This window comes from Zootoca vivipara, chromosome 4 (assembly GCF_965207765.1).
Source record: "Zootoca vivipara chromosome 4, rZooViv2.hap1.1, whole genome shotgun sequence".
Taxonomy (NCBI): Eukaryota; Metazoa; Chordata; class Lepidosauria; order Squamata; family Lacertidae; genus Zootoca; species Zootoca vivipara.
In genome coordinates, this window is record NC_142587.1 from 51,681,607 (window position 1) to 51,693,801 (window position 12,195).

The 12,195-nt window shown below is 43.4% G+C and overlaps 1 protein-coding gene across 2 annotated transcripts in view; it reads left to right on the forward strand.

Moving 5' to 3' along the window:
* Positions 1-12,195, forward strand: part of RUNX1 (RUNX family transcription factor 1) — a 183,290-nt gene that overhangs the window by 126,848 nt on the left and 44,247 nt on the right. The gene's annotated exons all lie outside the window — the stretch shown is intronic.

Genomic DNA, 12,195 nt, shown 5'->3' on the forward strand with positions numbered 1-12,195 from the left:
CCAGAGGATTCCCCAAAGGAAATGTGGCCCTCAGGCTGGAAAAAGTTCCCTGCTCCTGCTAGACACAGTTATTTGGGAGATGGAACTCAATGGGGTCTTAATTCCAAGTGAACATGTGTAATAACTGCACTGTTAAATCTGACTGGCCGCATTTTAGATCTCTAGCTATATGGTTTGGGGAAATCAGTTAGCTAGGAAGTTATACTGTTTTAAACCAGACTATCACTGCGGGGGAGGGGGGCTCCCCTAGGGATCTGCTTTGCATGTCTATTGATTTGGAAAGAGACAGTTGAAATGCCTTATTGAAGAGAATGAACAGGGATAGTAGATGCAGAAATTGACAAAGGATGTGGGATTTCAAACATGCCATGCATATTCTTCAGCATTTCTTGCTCACTTTGGAATTTAGGAATTTTAAATTTAGGAAAGAAAATAGCCCTGTTAAGTCCCCCCCCCCACTTCCCCTTAAAGCTGGCAGATGGAACAGATGTGAAAGAGGTGGGAGAGGCAGAAAAACGGCAACCAGTTGCTCTTGTGTGCAGCTTATTGTATCTCGTGCCGGTTTGCAGCTTAAGAAAAGAGTAATTTTTGAAGGCAACACTTCAAGCAGGCACATGGAATTTATTCCACTGAAGCGCAGATCTTCAGTCAAGTGACTACCATTCTCTCCCCCCCCCCCATTTTTAACAATTAAGAATGAGCAAACAATATATGGTGTCTCCAGGGATATATTCAAAATACTCGCATGAGCACAGTGTGTGCAGGAGGGGAAATCCCCCACCCCAAAGCCACCTCATTGCTGAACTTATGCAATATGTTCCCTTCTCATTGCCCAAGGCAATAATTAACTTTACTGTAGAATGCTCATGCTGTATTTGTATTGAAATATCCTCTTGTATGCTGAGGTTTGTGGTTTCTTCTTATTCCCCACCCCGCCACACGCACATGCACATTTGGCAGAGGCAGTGTGGCTGTAGCAGAAGTCAAAACGGGAAGAGCATACAAACAAGCGCCCATGGGAGGGAGAGCATTGCAAGTTCGGATTGAGTTCCAAATCAATTCTGTACATTAAAAAAAACAACAACAACCCTTTGTGTGAAATCGTGGCAATCACTAATACTGGTTAGCACTGGCACCGACTTTAACAGACCTGTGAAGACTTGATATATGATGTTCTTCATCGGTTTCATTTTTACTAGTTCATCTTGCTAGCTTCAGACTGATGAATATTTCCTCTTTCTTTTCATGCAGTTTCCATCTAAGTGTTTGTCTGCATTTGGACTACACAACTGTAGATGTAATCTAGAGGATGTTTTTAAAATTAAGTCCCATAGTACAACATTGTATTGTCCAAGCAAAATGCCATTATATTCAGCTGCTTCAAACATGTGGTAGCCTACCCTTCCCCAGCCCTGCTAGATATGTATGTGTGTGTTTGTGACTGCAGTAGTGTCATGGGTTCATGCTTACATCACGTATTATTTTTATATTTCTTTAGAACATTTGTACACTGCTCCTCAGCCAAAAAAAACCCCTCCCTGAGTTGCTTGCATACAGTCAATTAAAACCAGACAGTCCCTGTGCATAGGATTACAATCTTAAACACACACACACACACACACACACACACACACACACACACACACACACGAAAAGAGGCAGGGAAGGAAGGGGGGGAATAAAACTTAGGTACTAATTCTTAAACAGCTATTATAATAATGACCAGCTGACACAGTTCAGGAGGTACCTGATCAAGCTACATATCTCTCCCCCAATCAGTAATATTACCCCACCCTTTGAAAACAATTTCCTATCTTCTTTCCAGTCCTGGAGCATATAAGCATGCCCTTGTGGAGACACCTCCCACCTGCCCTTATCAAACTCAATTTGCAGCAACAGTATAATTACTGGGCAAGGGATGGGTGACCCATTCATCTGCACAGGTTGTGCTACAGGCACATCCTGTGCATCATTGGGTACCTGTTGTGAGCTCCTTGATGAAGGGGAGAGGGTTAGGAGTAGCAGCATCCCTTCTCTTTTCCAGAGCTGCTCTGCTCTTCTGACCAGCATGCTTGTACAGTCATACCTCAGTTTAAGTACACTTCAGTTTCAGTTTAAGTACACCACGGACCTGTCTGGAACGGATTAATCCACTTTCCATTACTTTCAATGGGAAAGTTCGCTTCAGGTTAAGTTCAGACTTCCGGAACCAATTGTGTACTTAAACCAAGGTACCACTGTACCACCTCTTGGAGTTTCCTCAGCAATAGCTATCCTGCTTGAGGAGGCTTTCCATAGCACTGGATCTTAGTTACAGGTAGGTAGCCGTGTTGGTCTGAGTCGAAGCAAAATAAAAAAATTCCTTCAGTAGCACCTTAAAGACCAACTAAGTTTTTATTTTGGTATGAGCTTTCGTGTGCATGTACTGTGTATCTGAAGAAGTGTGCATGCACACAAAAGCTCATACCAAAATAAAAACTTAGTTGGTCTTTAAGGTGCTACTGAAGGAATTTTTTTATTTTACTGGATCTTAGGTTCAGCTAGTGATGAATTAGGCCTAGCAGTGCTTATACAGCATTGACAAAACAAACACCTGCTTTTCTTGTTGTTGCCTGGAAATGCACACTTCCTGATAGCTTTCATGTGCACACCCCTTCTTCTGTGATAAACCCATTAGTACTACCACATTATCTAAAAAATACAGGAATGCCATAGGAGTGAAATTAATAACGGATCTAAAAATGAGGGTCTCCAAATGAGCTGGGGGGGGCGTGTTCGAAAAGTGGCTCTACATCCTCAAAGTACCTTGTAGTTATTGGATTGGTTCCAGACAATGTTATGCACACTTCAGTTCCATTAAAATCGTCACAACTTGTTCTATTGTTTTGAATTGGAATGAAGCATGATTACGGTAAGTTAGTATGGATCCATCCTGTTAATACTGATGCTGCTGCTACAACTGTGTGTGTGTGTGTGTGTGTGAGAGAGAGAGAGAGAGAGAGAGAGAGAGAGAGAGAGAGAGAGAATGAATAGGCATGTTTCTACCAATATATTCTACCAATTCTACCAATTCTAGGAGCTCTTATACATTCTGTACCAGGTATAGATTTATTAGGAGAGATGGTCCAAGAAACACAGTAAAATTATATCCCTTCTGGGCCCATTGTGCTAACAGATTAGCTCAGCTGTCTTCTTGGCAAACCAAGCTTTGTGCTACCAAGAATGTCAACCTATAAGATTTCATATTTTTAAAAGCAGCATGGGGCTTCTAACAAAGCATGGGGCTGGCAATGAACATACTTTGTACCGTGACTCCCAAGTGGGAATCCTGCACAATGGGTTTTGACAAGGACGTGACATTTTGTCATGTGATGGACAGGTAGGTTGCACTTGCCCATCTGTCAGAATTGGTCTGCAGAATGGAGGGTTGATAAGGACCTGGCTCCCAGTACCAAAAAAGTTACCCACCAAGTCTTATATAAAAAATATTAAATGTAGTAAGTATATAGTCTTAGGAAATAAATATCCCCCCCCCCAAAAAAAAACACCACCGAGCTGTGTAGTTTTTAGAAAGCACGAGCTTTAAAATATTTGGGGAAGAAAGACTGAAGGGATACTGAGATTACTAATATTTTGAAATCACTAGTAGTTAATCCATTAGCAGCCTATTTTCTTTCCTCAGTGAAACACATCTAAATATAGAACTACCGGTAAATAGAGAACAGAAAATAAGAATGGCAGTGATAGAGATCTTACTTTATGGTTTCTAAAATGAACATTCAATTTATGATATCTTTTATTTTCCATTGTAGAGGCATCTGAAACTTGCATTCATTAAATAAATTCTGGTGGAGCGTTTGCCAAAATGACTTAAAAGGTTATTTTCCATGGTGGTGAGCTTATGAATCACAAACCAAAGCTGCTTTTCTATGAGCCAGTTCTTTGAAGAAAATCATTACCTAGATCAAGAAATGTAGTAGACGTACAAGGATTCTTAAATTAGCTACTTTCCCCAAGGCTATTTCAGTTATTGTATTTTTCAATGAACAAATAATGTATTTTCCCTCTTTTGAGTGTGTCTTTGAATGCTTCTCTGCCATTTGAGGATAAGGCTATCAATAGCTGCTAGTGCTAGCCCAGTATTAGAGGCAGATTATCTCAGAATACAATTTGCTGAGGATCATGAGTGGGAGAGAACTTCTGATCTTATGTACTGCTTGTGAGGCTTCCATAGATTTCTAGTTGGCCGTTGTGGGAACAGAATGTTGAACTAGAATAAGCCTTTGGTTTGCTCCAGGAGGGCTCTCATGTTCTTATTGTTTTAAACCAGGCTTCCTCAAAATTGGCCCTCCAGGTATTTTTGGCCTACAACTCCCATGATCCCTAGCTGGTCAGGGATGATGGGAATTGTAGTCTCAAAACATCTGGAGAGCCGAGTTTGAGGAAGCCTGTTTTAAACACTACCATTCTAAACCTACGACCCATTAATTTTTTCCTTATGGAAATCAAGCCATGACCAAATTTCTACTCAGAGATGTGTCCTACTGAGGGTGCCCAAGAGAGATGTGGGGAAAGAACTATGCACCCGCCACCTGCAGGTTGTGGTGGTGGTATGTGCATTGAATTAATTATCAGTTCTGTAGGCTCTCTCTCTCTCTCTCTCTCTCTCTCTCTCTCTCTCTCTCTGTGTGTGTGTGTGTGTGTGTATACAAAGTACCAACAGTGATCTGAACTGACAGCACTGTTCGTTGGACAAGGAGAAGAGGGGGTCCTCTCTCAACCACTGCTTTAAATATATATATATAGAGAGAGACCTCCCTATCAAAAGGGCAGGACTCAGTAAAATAAAAAGCAGCAAGCCTCTGTGCACTGAGATCTGAACTCCTTGAATAATGTCACATCCAGTGTGTGCTCGGCATTAAGAAGATTCATAAGCACTTTCCCGAAATTGCTCCTCCCATTTTGAGTAGGTAGCTGTAGCACCACAGAATGGAAAGAGTGTTTCTCTGTCCTCAGTGCTTCCCTCACTGGCAGCCAGTGAGTAAACAGCCTGGCTCAAATACAGGAACTGCAGACAAAGAAACTTTGTGGTAGCAAATGGGTAAGGGTTGTAGCAGGTGGGGGTGGGGAAGAGAAGGTGTAAGATTACACACAACTTGGATTGCTACCAGAAGGGGACCTACTTTCTCCACCCTATTGTTAGTTTTTGCCTCTCAATTTGCATTTCTCTTTCTTTTGCCTTCATGGTGGAGCACTGGAATGGAGGTGGTCAGGCCACTTGGGGCTTTATAGGGCAGCTGCAGCAGCACTCTGAAATGAGCTTGGAAGGGGTAGATCTGCACCACACATTTAAAGTACATGACTTCCCCCAAAGAATACTAGGAACTGTAATTTGTTAAGGATGGTAGGGAATGTAGCACTGTGAGGTGGGGTGTCCTGAGCCCTTACCTGTCCTGAGTCTACTCCAGCTGAGGAATCACACACCGCCTCCCAGAGCTAACTAGCCTCACCTGGCCAGTTGGGGAGCTGTGGGTCCTTGCCTGCTCAGCCTCCTAGAGCACCCCTTCCGCTGCTCCCTATGACTCAGAGCCTGCCATGTTTATGGAGACAGAGGCCCTTCAGGCTCTGACGGTGGCTTCTGCTGCTTTGGTTCCTGTACAATGACCACCATCCCCTCACTATCCCCCATCACCCTGTGAGTACTTCCTTCTCCACCCCCAGTTTGCCGAAGTGTGTCCCAGTCCCAAATACACCCCCTCGCTGGGATCCTCTTCCTCCTTCCTGTAATCCTGCCAGTTCACGAACAGGGATAAACTATGGTTTCCAGAATTCAATTTTTTTGGGGGGGGGGAGGTCATGTGCTTTGAATGTGCATTGCGTGTTCTTCAGATGTATGGCATGGATCTCCCAAAAGAAGAATCTCACAGGCCTCTAAAACAAACGGGTCAGAAATTGTAAGATGTTTATGTATTGACAAAATGAAAATTAGTAATGCCAGCTAAATAGAAAAGTTATGGCTTTTGAACCTACTACTACTGGTACTACTACTACACATACATGTATGTGGCATTCTGGGCTGGTTTTTGTTACCTGCTGGCTGTATCTTTTTGACTGAGCCGCTGACAGTTTTGGTTGACCACACCACTTCACTGTTGAAAGTTAATACTGTTTGACTCATTCTGTGCTGTTCGCATCAAGCCAAAGAAAACAAGGGGAAGAATAATCTGCCTGTGTGCAGTTTGGAAACTTCTCAGACACTCTGCATGCAAAGCACTATATAGTAGCTTACTACGTATATCTCTTTGCAAGCTGCAGAGGAAAAGGAGGAAGCAAACAACATAGCATGCATAAGACTATGCAGCACCATGGACGACATAAGAGGGTGCAGGAAACTGCAAGAATACTTGTATGTAACAAACTCTTAGTACAATGGAGAGACTGTTAAGGAAGTTAAAGGGGAAAAAATACTAAGCCATTCCAGTTTCTACATGCAGAGATGTTTATTTCAGAGGCAGGGGGAGTTGCTCATTTTATCACAAGTGGGTTATTTTGGTTCACATTGTAAGAGTAAACATTCAAGCAAGGGAAAATCCACTTTTCCTTCCACCACCCCATTTGTTAAGCAAAGTTTTGATGACTCAGGGCATGAGCGATGGCATAGAGGGCCTTTTCATTGGTAGAGTGAGTCGCTTTAGTTACTAGTGGCTGTTTTTAACTCTCAAAAGACAGTTTGGAAATGAAATGGGTTCATTGTATTTCTGGGAACACCCCGTTACAAATTTACTATACTGATTGACTTCAGTGGCCATGATCCAAAGATTCTGTTTTGCATGTAAAGACAGACTTCCATAGGTGGGGCAGCTGTTTGCCAGCAGTTTGTGAAGAAAATCAAGTAGTATACACAGAAGCCATTCTGCATGCAGAATGCTGCTAACTGTACACATAGATTGAGAAACGCTGTAAAAAATTTAAAACTTTCTTAAAGCTAGGTTAAATTCTCGCATGGAATTCTTGCTCATGAATGTTGTAAATATTCTATTGCTACTATTGCTGTTTAACATTTACTTTGTGTCCACTAGGGATGGACAAATCAGATTTTTAAATTCACATAAATCAATTTCGTCCAGTTTCTGCATTAATCCTGGGTTCCTCCTCCCCCCAAAAATGTACCACGATATACATTATTTTTGTATGTAGTATCTTAACATTATCTATGAACACTTTTAAATTTAAAACAAACATTTTGTATGCATTTTGGTACATTTTTAAAGCTGAAATCTAAAATATCTCTCAAAATTCATAGAAGTGCAGAAACCGTAAGATTCCTGTGTTCTGTTCCACATATTAGACTGAGAAGTGTAAATCAGGTCAGCTTGCTTAAAAATGGGTTTCATGCAAAATCTTCAAGTATCTCTGATGTCAATGCAGCACGAGGCACAATATGGCAAAAGGAATACAGTTTCTGCCCAGGAGACTTATACAGTCCCCATTTGTCTCAGTAGATAAAGGTGGAAAGAGAGATCCAGAAATACCAAATATATAGGGGGGGGCTAGTAAGGTAAGCCCCACCCTGCATAATCGATCACTTGATGCTGTGCACACGCACTATTTGCCTCTCGAATATTTTATTTGGGGAGGGGCAAAGAGACCTCAGACCCTAGGGGTTGACTCCTATGAGGCACGCTTTTTCTAATGCTCTGGTAAAAGGAATACATTTATTACAAAAAGAACCCCTCAAGTGATGCTAGCAAGCATGCTTCACACCAAAGGCGCTTGAAAAGGCACTCCAGAATCAGCAACCAATCAGAGCTGAGGGGAGAAATTCTCAATGCTTTTTGCCAGATTAATTTTTTTCCATGGTCCCCTTTGCAAACTCTGAAGCACAAGTTTAATGTACCGTGTTTCCCCTTTTTTAATACGTAGTCAGAAAGTAAGCCATGGCAGCATTTTTTAGCATTAGTAAAATATAAGACACACCCTGAAAATAAGACATACCTCCATGTCGTGTAGAGCGAGACCACCGAGCACCCCAGCCAGCCAGCGGGACCCAGCCAGCCAAAGGGGCCTGGAACCGGCTGCTGCTTGCTGCTGCAGCAGCAAGCGCTCGGAGCGCCCTGCAGCGCCTGGCCTCTTTTTTTTTTTGCCTGCCCGAGGCCTGCCGCCCCGCCGCCGGAACCGGCAGCGGCAGCGCGGAGCGCTCCAAAGCGCCAAACGCTTGAAGCGCCCTGCAGCGCCTGGCCCCCCTTTTTTTCCTTTGGCTGCCCGAGGCCCGGCGGCAGAGCGGAGCGCTCCGAAGCACCGAATGCTCGGAGCGCACTGCAGCACCTGACCTCTTTTTTTCCTTTGGTTGCCCGAGGCCCGGCTGCAGAGCGGAGCGCTCCGAAACGCCGTACGCTCGGAGTGCCCTGCAGCGCCTGGCCTCTTCTCTTTCTTCCCTTTTTTTTTGCTGCCCGAGGCCTGCCTCCCCGCCGGCGGCTGCAGAGCAGAGCGCTCTGAAGCGCCAATCGCCCTGCAGCACTGGGCGGAGCACAGTGGCCTGGCTTCTTCTTTTTTTGCCAGAACCAGCGGCTGCAGAGCCGAGCGCTCGGAGCGCCCAGCAGTGCCGCGCAGAGCGCCGAGCCAGCAGCCTGCCGCCTTGGTGCCTGGAACCGGCGGCTGCTGCAGCGCCGCATAGAGCGCCCAGCAGCGCCGCACAGAGCATCCAGCAGCACCCCCGAGCCAGTGGCCTGGCCCCTCTGAGGAGGCCTTAAGGTACAAGACATCCCCTGAAAATAAGACACCATGTGTTTTTTTTTGAGTAAAAAAAGGTATAAGACGGTGTCTTAAAAAGGGGGAAACACGGTACTAGGAGCAAGGAAAGCAGCACCCTTCCCTTGAGACATCTGGCTCTCCTCATTTAAGTGTTTTCTTAACAGACTGCTTCTTCCACACTTACTTTGCTTTTGCATGTCCTCAAACAAACTTGTTTTTGGTGAGTGCTGGAAGATAGAACATGTAAATAAAGAAAAGTTTTTCCTAAACCCTTCACATTCTGGCTGGCATTAGTCTTCGCTTTAAAAGTTCTTTTAAAAAGAATTCCTGTGTGCCTGTTTTACATTACTTCTACCGTATTGGCCAGAATATAAGCCGCACCCGCAAATAAGCCTCATCTTTAAAATTCAAGGGGGGGGGAGAAAAGAATACAATACCCTAATATAAGCCGCTCCCTTAAAATTGTGTCTTATGCTTGTGCTGGTGGTCCTAGGAGCTGCGCGCTGCCATGGCGCCCACCATCTTGCCTCACCAGAAGTCCTGTAAAAGCCCATTTTTGTAAGGTCACAAATTTAAGCCGCACTTTAATTTTCCACGGTTGGAATTTGTGGGGAAAGTGCGGCTTATATTCAGGCCAGTATGGTACTTCAGTGGGCAGGCTTATCTCCAAACAAGAACTTATGAAGTGAGCCACTTTTTCAAAACCAGCAAGTTACACATTTCTGTGTCTTATCCACAACTTGGGTGTACACCTCCTAGACCCTTCACACATAATAATCAGTGTCAGTATAAGCTAAACAAGTTATAGCTTAGGGCCCCACTCTCTTGGGCCCCCCAAAAAAATTAAAGGAAAAAACCAATTGTATGTACATTTCCAAAATATAAGATAATAAAATAAAATAAAACCTATGGTCCATGGGGTCACGAAGAGTCGGACACGACTAAACAACAACACATATAGTTAGAGCTTAATAATTATTTCACTGTTAATATATTTCTTCTGCTGCTCTGGTTCTCCACTAGCGACTTTGTCAGGCTGGCCACATGACCTGGAAGCTGTATGCTGGCTCCCTCGGCCAATAATGTGAGATGAGCGCCGCAATCCCAGAGTCTGTCACGACTGGACCTAATGGTCAGGGGTCACTTTACCTTTACCTAACCTGCAGCCAATCTTTTGTTCATGTGCAAAAGACCCAAAAGAACAAGCATGAGTGATTATTGATCACAACATTCACACACAAGTGCTTTTCTGTAGCATGAAGTGGTTCTAATCTAACATGAAGAGAACTGGCAACAATCGATGCTGTAAAAAGACAACAATCACCTCTACTGACCATTTAATTCATTGCATGTACGGTATTATTCTAGTAGATTTCAGCAGATTTTTATTATTATTAAACATCTTGCCAGAAAAATAACAGTCCTCAAAGTCACGTTGAAAACCACACAGAATAACAACTGACGAAAATATGAAAGGAAGGCATCTCACAGACGTGTTAAATTGGATGCATAAATAGTTCTGTTCTGAACTTCTAATGACAAATGTATCTTATATGTATTGTTAGATCTGCCAGGCGTTACTCTGGAATCAAGATTCTGACCTCAAGGCGTTCAAGCCACGAGGCTGAAAATAATCACCACGTCGATGACATTTTACATATGTACACAGCTTGCACGACTCCAAGTGTTTGCATTCGAGCTGAGTGTCTTGAATCCAAGTTTGAATTTGCATTACTGACAAATTGAAAGAAAGGCTTTTGCATTTGAACTATAAAAAAGTAATAGATAAAAGTATTTTTCTTTTTATCTTTTTAACGAGCAGGAGGGAAGTGGAGTGGAGTGGGCTAATGGGTGTAAAAGATGCAATCCCTTCTCAAGTCCTATGCTCCCCTCCCCTTTCCATTCCTGTGATAATTTATAGCTCAGTGTGGAATCCGAGACACAGTGAGCTGCGCCAAAGGATCTGGCAGGAGGAAGAAGAGACGAGTTGCTCAGATTTGGAACATCAGCACAAGTTATAAAATTTAATTTTAGCTACTAGGCACTACTTTTAAGTGTGTGTTTTCCTCTTAGAATTCTCTTTAAAAAAATAAGTCCAGTGTCTTCATGGAAATGTTTTCAGGGCTGTATGGAATAGTGTGTTCTGTAGAGCAGGAGACATGTTTGACTTTTTAAGGCAGGGCTAGATATTCATTTGATGGCTTTCTTCGGGTGAAAATAATTGGCAGTTATGTGTTCATAAAAAGGTAAAGGGACCCCTGATTTTATTTAAAACCCCAAGGAACAAAAGAATGAGATGCAAGAGGCTTTTGGTGTGGATTTTGTTGCCCACAGCACACACATCAGTCTATGTCAGGGGTCAGCAACCTTTTTTCAGCTGTGGGCCAGTTCACCGTCCCTCAGACCATGTGGTGGGCCAGACTATTTTTTTGGGGGGGGGGGAGATGAACGAATTCCTGTGCCCCACAAATAACCCAGAGATGCATTTTAAATAAAAGGACACATTCTACTCATGTCAAAAGCTGCTGATTCCCGGACCGTCCATGGGCCGGATTGAGAAGGCGAATGGGCCTCATCCGGCCCATGGGCCTTAGGTTGCCTACCCCTGGTCTATGTGATGTGTTTGGAGAGGTTCCTTTCTGTAAGAGTTTCCATCACAAAAACTGTAGGGGCTATCTCCTAAAGGAGAAGAAATTATTCAAAAGGAAGACTTACTCGTTGCAGTAAGTAAATAGAAGCAGTTTAGGGAAAGGAGTGGAGCAGAATTTATTTTAAGGGTTAGCAGCATCAGAGATGCAGCAGTTTTCACTCTTTTCAGACAAAATAAAAAGAGGAATTGGTTGAAAGAAATAGAGCAAGGGGGTAAGAATTCCATATTTGGATAGAAGATTTGCTAATGTCCTGCCTTTTGTGAGTCTCTTGATGTCAGCTGATATGTTCATCCCATCCCAAGTGTGACGGTGTGTGCGCATCATACCAGCACCAGCTCCTTTTCCTGAGTATTGCCAGGATATTGTCTGACTGCACTGGTACAGAGATGAATCACTCACCAACAAGGAAAGTGGAAATATTGTTCAACAAATGTGTGTGTGTGTGTTTACATTGCAATAAGTACATACCTCCAAGTTGGATTTCCCACAAACACATTTTCCCATGGGCATAGAGCAGCTTCTACCAAGAGGCAGCCCCTGGCCCCTCTGATGTTCCTCAGGATCCATGAAGGAAGTTAACAGAGGGCTGAACTGTACTATAATCTTTCTGAGCTTAGGAAGACTCATTAGTCTTCAGTCATTGCTCTGCAGATAGGAGGTCTCAGTTTCAGTCCTTTCCATCTCTGGTTTAAAAAAATATATCAGGGAGCACGTGATGAGTAAGACTGCATTGGCTCGTTAGATGAGTTATCTGACCAGGCATACGGCATCTTCCCATGTTCTCTGAGTCTGC